We start from the raw sequence: 11,269 nt of genomic DNA, 5'->3' as shown, positions 1-11,269 counted from the left end.
TAGCTAGGGTCTTCTTTCCTTTGTTTCCCTTTATCCTACAGTGATAGAATGCAGGTGGGAAGGCTAAAAGGTGGGAGATAGGTGGACTGAAGGAGTAATCTGGGCAGAAAGGGCCTATGGTGGTTTTTGATTAGCACCTCCCTTTTTGCTGGGAGCTGTTTCATCAACAATTCCTTAGGATGGGTTTCAACCTTGGGAACATTAACATTTCAATTTCCCCAAGTGCTGCTCTGGTTTCCTGGACTCCATTCTCCATAATGGTCTCCATTTTCTTTATCTTACTCAATTTTAGACCCAATTTACCCAACTAAGCTAACTACCTATCTTTAAATCTGGCTTCATTGTCATTGGTACCCTTTTTAATACAGGATGGAAAGTACAGTCACTGAAGTCAGATTAGTTAAGCTTTAAGTGAAACACTAAGATTTATGACTTGTGCCAAGTTCCTTAAACTCTCTTTGCCTCAGTTTTCTCATGATTAAAATGGGCTTTTACAATATTTATCTCATAATAACATCTTGGTGATTAACTAGAATGTGATAATGACTGATGTGTCACAATGCTTGCTTTTGCTTTTTTGTAACTGTTTTGGTTTTAACACGGTATTTGTGAAGATGATGTAAATTAGATTAGCCTGGCTGAGGAATATTCTCCAAAGAGTGCAGTTTCCTGGGCCTCACTGGCTGTGCTCACCAGGATCTTGAATGTGTTACATTAATTGCAGTTCATTTAGTCCAGAAGATCAATCTAAAACTGTTCATTAAGTATAATAGAGGGTCCTTGTAACTCTTTTCCTCATGAACACAGTAAAATAATTTGTTCACTTTATAAATTCACACAATGGAATTAAGCCTTGGTAATAAAATCCACATAGGCCTATCAACAAATCACAAAATATGCAAGATCCTACTTCTTTCCTAGTTCTTCTCTGAAGGAACTCAGAAAAAAACAGCCCTGACTCTTAAAAAGGGTACTCTTGGAGTTGAAAAGGCTGGATTTCTTCTTTTGTGTATGACCCATACTGTTTTGTCTGATGCTGATCTGCCCAGAGATTTTTCTTTTATAGATCCTTTTCTATATCTTATTCTGTTTGTAAATTTATTCACAAGCCATATTTAAAACAATGTTTATCAATTCATTTCAGCAGTCGTGTGTTTCTGGCAGGGGTCTTTATTGCTCTATTTATCTTCACACCGGAATGCTACCCATACTTATTTCTATTTCTCTAAGGCCCTACGGCATTTTCACACAATCTGCTCATTCTAAGTTTCTTTTTTCCATCCAATTTTCATCATTTCAGCTATGTTGTGTGTTAATAGCCTCGTTCTTTCTTCCTCTGCTAGTTTTTTTTTTTTTTTGTCTTGTCTTGTTTTGTTTTGTTTGTGGTCACTGAAAACACATTCCACAATTAACATTTGAGGCAGAAATTTTTTAAAACAGTCCTCCCTTAAACAGAAATGTGGGTGTCATGATCCATTCCTGTGTGCAGGTACTTCCTTTACAGTCCCTGCCATGACTTCTTCCTCATCATTAAACTATTCTAATTTGTAGGCTTATATATCCAATCATATCAATCAGTATTGTGTAGGGAACAGCCTAGTATATTTATTTATTTTCTCTCTCTTTAGTGGTTATCTGATGTAGATAATGGCCACTAAGTATTCTCAGATTCATTGTTTTGGTCCTAATACTCCAGATTTTATAAAGAATAAAATATTCTTCCCTATCTAGAAAATAATATTACCTGAATTATATACAAACCAATAGTAGCATTTATTTTATAGACACATTGATTTTTCAGTTACTTGTAACATACAGCCTATTGACTCTATTTAATAGAAAATGATACCCTGTTACTTTACCAATACTGGTTAACTGGGAGCAAACTACTTCTTTGCCTTTTAGTATTTTTTATTGCTCCCAATGGTTATAAGATGTTGGCTTGCTTTTATTCATTGTGTTGACAGCATATTCATAATACATTTTCTGAGTATATTCATCATTAACTAAGATAGGTATTTCATCCTTATAAAAGATAAGTAAGTTCTTAGTGAGAAGATATTTCCCATTGGAGTTATATTTACTATGTGGCTCAATAGGTGGAAAGAATATGTGATTTTATTTTATTTTTAAATCTGAAAAAATCTTATTTAGCACTAATGACTGAAATAATGTATGTAAAATCTTTTTAGTTGCCATTTTCCACTGGATATCTAAAGTTTTCTGTCACTAAAGTTTCTAGAGTTATGCCTTTGACATTTGGAAGGTCTACTGAGAATTACCCAGAAAGAAATATTCTGTTAAAATGAATTAGTTGCTATTGGATAGCAAATATATATATATTTTAATAAAAAAGAGTTAGTGCTATTTTCTGAGAGCAAGGAAGGTATAAAATCTTGCTCAGAGAGTTACCTTATTTTTTTCTTCTCTCTGTGTACGTTTGCATGTTTGTCTGTGTGTGTGTGCACTCTAGTGCCTGCTGCTTATCAAACCCAGAGCACTGTGTATGCTAAGCAAGCACACACTTTACTGCTGAACTATACCATCATCCCCTCCATTTTAATCAGATGTGACTATGAAATACTTTTTTAGGTAAAGTATACAGGCCAGTAATTTAAAATGATGGAGTCAGAACACGATTTTATAATGACTAATGAATAGATTTAGAGAGTGAGCATCATTGGCTCTAACATTAGAGAGAAACACCTGTAGGGCTCATGTCTGTGAATGGAGACAAAAAGCACTTATTTTAAAGTATTGTGGTCAAAATTCCACAGCCAGTAAATGAACTAACAGATATATGGTGGTGCTTATCTCTGTTGCTGTGAAACAAACAAACAACAAAAAAAGGAGCATTTGGAGAAATTAAAAAACAAAAAAACAAAAAAACACAAAATCACAAAGACACAGACAGAGGTAGGTTCTGGGCCCAGAAGGAAAAACAACAAACCACACAGATGGTCCTTAAAACTTCTGAGCTTTGGATCAGCTTTGGGTGGGTAGCATCTTTATACTTTCAAGTTTCTTCTTCTCCAAATGAGAATGTGTGTCCTCTACCTATCTCACTCTTGCATTTGACAAGCAGATAACCTGTTTTCTGGTTTTACAGATAATGAATAAGAAGGAATCTGTCACTGGATGGATCAAACCCAGAGTCACACCTATACTTTTGATTTAGATGATGAAAGTTTAAAACTTTTTGGATTAGTGACATTTAAATAAGATTCTGGATTTAGAAAATTAAAATTTGTGGGGATTTGGAAATGGAGCAAATGTATATCTGAGAGTATCAGGTAGCAGATTGTAGTGGGTTGGAGAGTGTTTTCACACATTTAAACCTATTGGAAGATCTAATTACAAATAGACCTTTCCTGGTATGACTAGTTTAAAGCAATCTTACTGTGTTAAGGTGGGCCTAAAATCTGAGCTTGTATCCTTCCAGAACAGGGTGGTGGGGGGGAAGGACACAGAAGAACAAAGTATGGAGATGAGTTCAATAATGTTGACACAAGCCAAGGAATGTCAGAAGTTAGGGAACCTGTAAGAGGAAAGGGAGAATTCTTCCCTAGAACCTGGAAAGGGATTGTGGCCCATGGTGTTTTGACTTAGGATTCCCGGTTTACAGAATTGTGAGGGAATCAATTTTTTTTGTTTGTTTGTTTTGTGGTGCTTTTTGTTGTTGTTGTTGTTTGTTGTTTGTTTTTTACAAAATTTCTAGAACGGCCATACAACATTTATTAGCTAATACAAAAATAAGAAAGTTGTCATGTTGGTGATTATGAATAATTTGTTTATAAATACTACAAATATTTGTCAGAGTGGAATGTGATCAATGGTTTAAATTTTGGAAAGAGAGGACCAATAGCAATAGCTTCAACACTGTGCCAAAAATAGCAACAGCAATAATTAATTTGCAAATATAAACCCATTTGATTTTTTACAATGAACTTATTTGCAAATTCGTGGTGGTATCTATTTTGTAGAAAATTTTTAGCCATTTTAATCTATTGAACTTATTTGTTTGCCAATATTCTATAAAGTGATTGCACATTCTAGATACGCAGTAAACGTCGTGGTTTAAGATAATCATCACAACTGCATGTGGAATAAGACAGACTTGTGAGAGATAATCAGAAAAGTATTTTTTCTCTAATATCCTTTCAAATAGATTCTTTTGGTTTAAGGATAAATTTTAGCCCAGTCCCATTTTAATCCAAATTAATAAAGTGTCCTCAAGGTACTTTAAATAAACAGAATTTTAGAATTTTTTTTCAAAAATATTTATTGAAAGTTCAAATTTAGTGCTTTTGGGTGTGTAGACATATCAATAAAGAAGCTTCTCCTTGGGAATCTTCAACATTTATGGAATTCTTTGGGGGAATCTTTCCAAACCAAGACTACATTTGACCAATAAGGAAACTGTCCTGGAGGAATAAATGTCTCATGACTTATGTGCATCTCTGGGCAGGTTTCTCTATGAAGGGGCATCTAATGTGAAAAGATGACATGAATATTGCCTCTGATTTTACCATTAGGATCAATGACACAACTTTGACTATGGGAGCCCTCATGTCAGCCACAATCCATAGTCTGCATTTGTTATTGCCCAACATGTGCTTTTTGCAGCTCAGTGTGAAGTTTTAGCAATTATTAGCATTCTCTTGTATACCTGGATTAATATTTGAGTCAATCAAATAAGTCAACATAAATACTCCTGTAGGAATTCACCTGGTATTCTAAGGTAGATCCAAAAGGTTTATGGGATTAGTGTATCTGCTTTAGTAATTCCAGAGGAAATTAGTTGAGGTGAGTACTGCAGATTTGGCTTGCCTTGTTTTTTGAATTCCAGATAGTAGTAACTTTATAGGTCCTGTGACACAACTTAATTGTAGTTGATCCAAGCCTGTATCAGCCAGATAAATCAGTAGCCAATTAAATGGTAGATTTACAAGAAAAAAATTTTGTGAGTCAATATTATCTAGAAATTATGACTGGATCTATTGTTTCAAAGTTGGGATAATGTATTTCATTAAATCAGTCACATTCAGTTTATGTAGGTAATAGGATTTGTGGCACCATGGTCCTAATAACATCCCTTTTTCACACACACAAGAAAGCAAACAATTCTAGGGAGTCTTCTCCAATTCCATGATATCATATTTATTATCCACATTCTTTTTCTTCCAGAACTATCTCTCTGAGAACATTCTATCTTCCTCACCAGAAAGGTTTGAAATTATATTTTATTTGCAGTCTAAGAATCTAGCTTAGCAAGATTGCATGGATGCTGGCAGAGGACATGAGACTCCAAGATTATATGCAAATGATGTTATTACTCATGGGGCAGAAAGCAGCCCACATGTCCTAGGGACAACATGACAAATTTAGGTGACACAGAAATAATAGGGAGACCAGCAAATAAAAGAAGGGCATCTGAGGAGGGGAAAAGAAGGATCAGGGAGAATGATGTGGAGGTGAATACAATTAAAATACATAATTTGCATGTATGACTATACCCCAATAAAACATTATTATGAATAATTATGATGCACTTATAAAAACAAAACAAAACTCAGGTGGATTCTGTGTAGGCAGTGAGTTTGCAAACAATCAAGGAACTTTGAGCTTAGGGACTCAAACTTTGTGTAGAAGTACCCATCTTTGTCCCATATAAAGGCATTATCTTTATTCTGTTGGGTGGAAAACAAGCCTGAAATTTTCTCCAGAGAAAAACATTATTTCTATATCCCAAGGCTATGTTGCATGCAAACATTCTTGAAAAGCCAATTCAGAACAAAGGCTGTCAGTATTTCTTCATATGAGAAGTGCAAGAACGTGAGATATCCATGGAAAAATGTCTTACAACAAACAGATATTTTAGTAAGAACTTGGTTATTGCATCACTAGAAATTTCATCCAAAAGGCAATCCTCTGAATTTTCATAGGGTTTATCTCCCATCCTGGAACCCAGATGTCTGACTAAACTGTCCAAAGTACTAGCAACTTTTAGTTCATCCTGTCTAATCTCATGATGTCATTTATGTTATCAAACAGTGTGATGTTCTGAAAGATGTGCAAGCAGTTCACATATCTTTGGATTGTTTTGACAGATGGCAGAAATATTGCATAGCTCTGAGACAAAACTGTAAATAAATATTTTTGTCCATCTTATGTGAATGTAAATTATCTCATATCCACTTTTCTGATGGGGATAGAAAACAATGTATTCATTACTTTAATGAGGATAGAAACTATGTACCAGGACATTAATTAGTAAGATTCAATAATAAAAAAAAATTAGGCACACACCTGTGATGAGAGTTACTTTGATAAGCTTTCAGTTCTCTTAAGCCATTCTCCATAATACATTCACTGTCTGTGTAAGCCAAAATTGTGAACTGAAAGGAGATATGATTAGAAATATCCACCCTCCTTACTGTAGACTTCGTATATTGATAAAAATCTTTGTTATTTACTCAGGATACTGCATTGTTTTTGATTTACTATGTTGACCTCAGTTGGAAACAGTTGTAGAAGTCTGCATTTAGTCTTTAGTATGACAATATGTACCTGAGAGGGCAAGAATTGGATGTGGATTTCTTTCCTAACTGCCAAGAGTATCAATTCAATTACACTTTCTGAGATCTGAGAAATGACCTCTGGGTTCTCACTCTCACCCCAGGTCTATCCACGTTCTGGAGTTTAGCCAGGACTCCATTTATTATCTGGCTTATAAAAATCCCTTCTCTAAAAAAGGGTCCATGGTGATGTTTTGTCCTCATATGTCAATCCCAATATTCAGACTGTGTCTCAAAGTGTAAAAGCATAAAATGGCTTGAGTAAATGGTTTATAGGTCTCTTTGGGGAATGTGGGGGATGATGATGAGAGAATATATTTGCTACAATGTTATGGAAACCCATCTTAGAAAGGATTATTTAAGCAAAGATTTCTGAAATGAAAAATTGACTCAGTTCTGGGAAATAAGCCAGGGAATATAACTCTTTATGGGAACAACCATCTTTTGCTTCATGCTTATCTATTTTTGCCTTGTGGGGTAATATATGTCAAATGGCACCCTTGTTGTTTTCATATGTTGCACTTAAGGACATCATGCTCTTTTAACTATTACCCAACATTATGGGGGTCAAAGATCCTCAGCTATCCCTTCAATCTCACAAGTCATTATGCTAATTAAAGCTTCCTGGCTTCTTCTAGTTAAGCACTGCCATCTGGTCTCTAGTACTTTGGGGCTCATCATTCCCATGGATATTAATGAGCCCCAATCTGTGATTTTGTGATTACTTCTCCTACCATCATTGGCCCTGATCTATGGAGGAGAACCATGAGTGAACTTCATGAAGCAGGTGCTACTCTCATTATTTCCCAAATGGTGTCTGTACACTAGCTGTGGAGAATTTCTCTTCTGTTTTTATATAATGTATCCTTTCATTATTGGCTACTTTTCATAAGCCTCTTTATCCCCTTTTTACCATCTCAAATGCAGACATTTCCATTTCCCCGACATTGGTCATTATTTCTTCCAGTTTTTCTAATGCCAATGTAAGAGTGAGTTAGCTCCATTTCCTAGAGTTCTTCTAAAGTTTTATAGTCCCATTCTATGAGGGAAAAATTATTCTAGTTTTATATTTAAGTAACCCTCTTGTTAAAACATTTCAAACTCCAGTTTCATGGATATTTGTCAAGAGCCATCCATGGACTATGTATGGACCAAATCTGCATGGAAGCCTATTGAATAGGAAAATCTGTTTTTTGTGAATTTCCAGCAGCAATCTTGCTGGTAGGATTGCCCAGATACATGTGAATCCTATTCAGCTCTGCCAGGTCCCACACAGAACTGGATATGGGATAACCTGCTATAGCCACACAGTCTCTTGGAGATAGATGTTGCCTGCCAAGATGCCAATCAACCTGTTGACTGCAAGATATCATGAAGCAAGACTTCATCTTTGGAACTTTATCCCTGCCTTTGATGTACTCCCTTAAATAAAACCACCAGAGCCATTTTCTAATTGTTCTCTTCCAGCTCCTACCAGGACTGGAAGATCCTATTAGGCACTCTACTTTTAAAACCTATTCTCACAATGTCTTCTATTTCATCACTAATTATTTCAGACTCTATTTTCTCAGGTATCTTATTACCTCCTCCACAGGAAGAATTACTCTGGCAATGGATAATTTTGTTTTTTTCCATGTACCTATAGGTTAACTTCTTGCAACTCCATCAGTGGGTAGTTTATTTCCAAATTTGTAAAGCCAGACCATTAACCAGGGACATATGATGCTGTGACCTAATCCCAATTATTGGCCAGGCTAGCATGACAAGCAAAGAGAGCAACTTCTGAGTGGGCTGTTCTAATTCCATGTGTGACAGATCTCTGCATCACCTTTCTGCAGAGCAGAAGTTTTCTTTCCTAACAAGCAAGATGGAACATCTCTGCAAACTTTCATATTCCACAATCACCTGCAGAATCAACATACCTAAGGACATCCCTTAAGATAACTCCATTCTATGTTTCAGAATCGGTGGTTTCCCCAACCAGAACCCTGATCATCCATAACTACTCTGAATTTTCTAAGCATTCACACACCTCTGAAACTCCGTGCCTTGAAAGACCAACACTTAGTTTACTCAGATAAAAATTCAGATATGCCTACTCTGCTACTATAAGAAATTGAAGCCACTTAGCTATCAATTTCAGGCTTTCATGCTTGGACACTTTCAGCTTCTCAGCCATTTCTAAACTCTTATTTTCTCTTGGTAAGTCATCAGAATAACCTAGCTGTAACGAACTACTACCCTGTCTTTGTCAGCATCATTCTTTCTGTGCTTCCAATGCCTGGATAATTTATCTGAAGTATTGTTTCTTTCCATATAGACATTTCACAAGGTCATCAATCTTTAAACATTTAGCAATGGATTGACCACATTGTCCTAGAGATTACTTGTGTCCCAGATACCATTCAGGGAAGTGGTATCTTCAATTACTTGTTGGTGAGTGAGAGAGCACTAAATTTTCTTCTTAATCTCTGTGTTCCTGGAATGTTTCAGGAATCTTTTGGATTATTTCAGGTCATCTGTGAGGTCACTACTGAGATGGAAGTAAAAGGTCAGGTGATTTACTGGGGACAGATGAGGTAGGAGAGCCATATGACCAGAATGCAGGACTTTCTTCTGAAAAGGAGGAAGAGCAGAGTTTTAGACTGTAATGAATTCTGAAGGAAGATATGGTCAGGCTGATGATAACTCTTTGAGCTAATGTCATCTATCAGAAGAGTTCCACATCATACAGGGATGGCATCCTTGGCACCCTTGCTATGCTCAATCTTTGGCTGAAAGCAGCCTATGGAAGGTGCAGCTTAGGTATAAATGTGGTGGTGGATGTGTCCTCAGTGTTTTTTTTTTTTTTTTTTTTTTTGGTATCTTGTATCCTAGCAGGGTAACATCACTATAGAACAAATATGAGCCAGGAGGTTGTTGGTTTGTGCTCTTTTGAAATTTGTAACGATGGAGCAGGCTGGACAGAGCACATGCAAAGTTGTTTACTCTAAACCTAGGGCAATTAAAACATTTACAAAGTGGTTCAATATTTATTTCCAGTACAAAGTTTGCTGAAAATCAAATGTTATACTACAAAAATCGTTAATGTTTATTCATAAGCTTTATCATCTCTCACCCTAGTGACTCAATCCATAACTATTATGATGTATCTTAATCAAATTAAAAACATTCCTTAGTGGATTTTAGTTGAGATGAACCATATCATTTAGTTTGTTTTTAATACACAAGCTCAACTGTTTAAAAAGATCTCAAATCCATTTGGATTAATTTGGGTTGGATTTTAAAAATAGCCCCCTAAGGTTTTCTTTGAAATATTTCTAATCCTTTCAATTCAGTTGTGAATGAAGAGTGACCTACATCACATTTTTTCTTCCTAATAGAGGTAGTAGGAATAGAACAGCATGTTCAGTCTGAAAATAAGCAGCCTGACTTGACTGAATATATTTATAGCTGGTATATTATCTTTTCCTCTCTATGCTCAGAAGATTAGGAGGTCAATGTGTTTGAAGGAGAAAAAGTAGAACTACCCTGGGAAGTAAAACTATTAAGAGCAATGGACTTTCACACCATGAAGCTGTACAAAAGACATGCATATTGAGACCGATCAAATGTGCCTTTAACTTCTGCATAGGGGGTAGAAGGGCAGCAGAGAAACAACACAGGCAGTTCAAAAAGTAGCCTGAGACCAAGGTCAGCCTATCAAGTATGCAATCGTAGCACTCATACTAGTCTCAGACAATTTCACTCTGCAGGAAGAATGAGGTCTAAGAGATGAAAGCAGTTAAGACAAAAAGATAAGAAAAGGAGAGATAGGGCAGCATTCATTCTTACATTTTGCTAAATACCATATTTTATAATTTTAAAATATCATATGGATATCCACACCAGCAACCACACAGTTTAAAATATAGGTGTCTATTTCTTTCTCAGTGTTATTTGGCCCACTTCTTTGTTAAAGAGTCCTGATTTCTGAATCTGATGTCACCAGTCTGTCATGTCTAGTAGTCCTCCATGATGTAGGCATCTGTAGTCAAACCCTTCAGTTTACAAAGACATTAGCTTTCAGTTTACTATCGCTCTCGCCAGCATTTGTTCTTAGGACTAATTAATAGAATTATATGGAAAAAAAAAACCTTCCCATATCTGATTTTCTCAGTACTTTGGATTTCTCTCCTCCAAGGTTCTTTTCTCTGATACATTGAACACTTATTCCTATATAGTTACCTTGAACTTCTCAAACTGGCCTCCCATTCTCTGTTTCATACACCACACCCTTGGTTTGATGCCTGGTCCCAACTTTGCCTCTCATTCACCTTCCAACACTGTCTTTACACATCATTAAACTCTATCAGAAGCTACAATCCTTTTTTCTCCATTGTTCTCCAACCACTCTCACATATTCTGTCTTCCTTATTTAAATTTTATAGTCACTTTTAAATGAACCTTCAAATATTTGTTCCTCTCTCACTTTTTAAGAGAAATCTTTAAAATAATCCACACAAACCATGTTTTAATCTAATTATTTACCTCTTCTAAGCCTTTATTCCTATCTGCCAATGAAAGGAAGGAGGGAAAAAAATCATTCTGATTAGTAGATTTCAATTTTGTTATGGCCATCAGTTTCATATCACTCCTAATATTGCCTAATGATTTACATGTTGTATTTTCTAGAAAACAATTTCTTTGCA

This window comes from Urocitellus parryii, chromosome 1 (assembly GCF_045843805.1).
Source record: "Urocitellus parryii isolate mUroPar1 chromosome 1, mUroPar1.hap1, whole genome shotgun sequence".
NCBI lineage: Eukaryota > Metazoa > Chordata > Mammalia > Rodentia > Sciuridae > Urocitellus > Urocitellus parryii.
Note: the sequence above shows the minus strand (reverse complement) of the source record.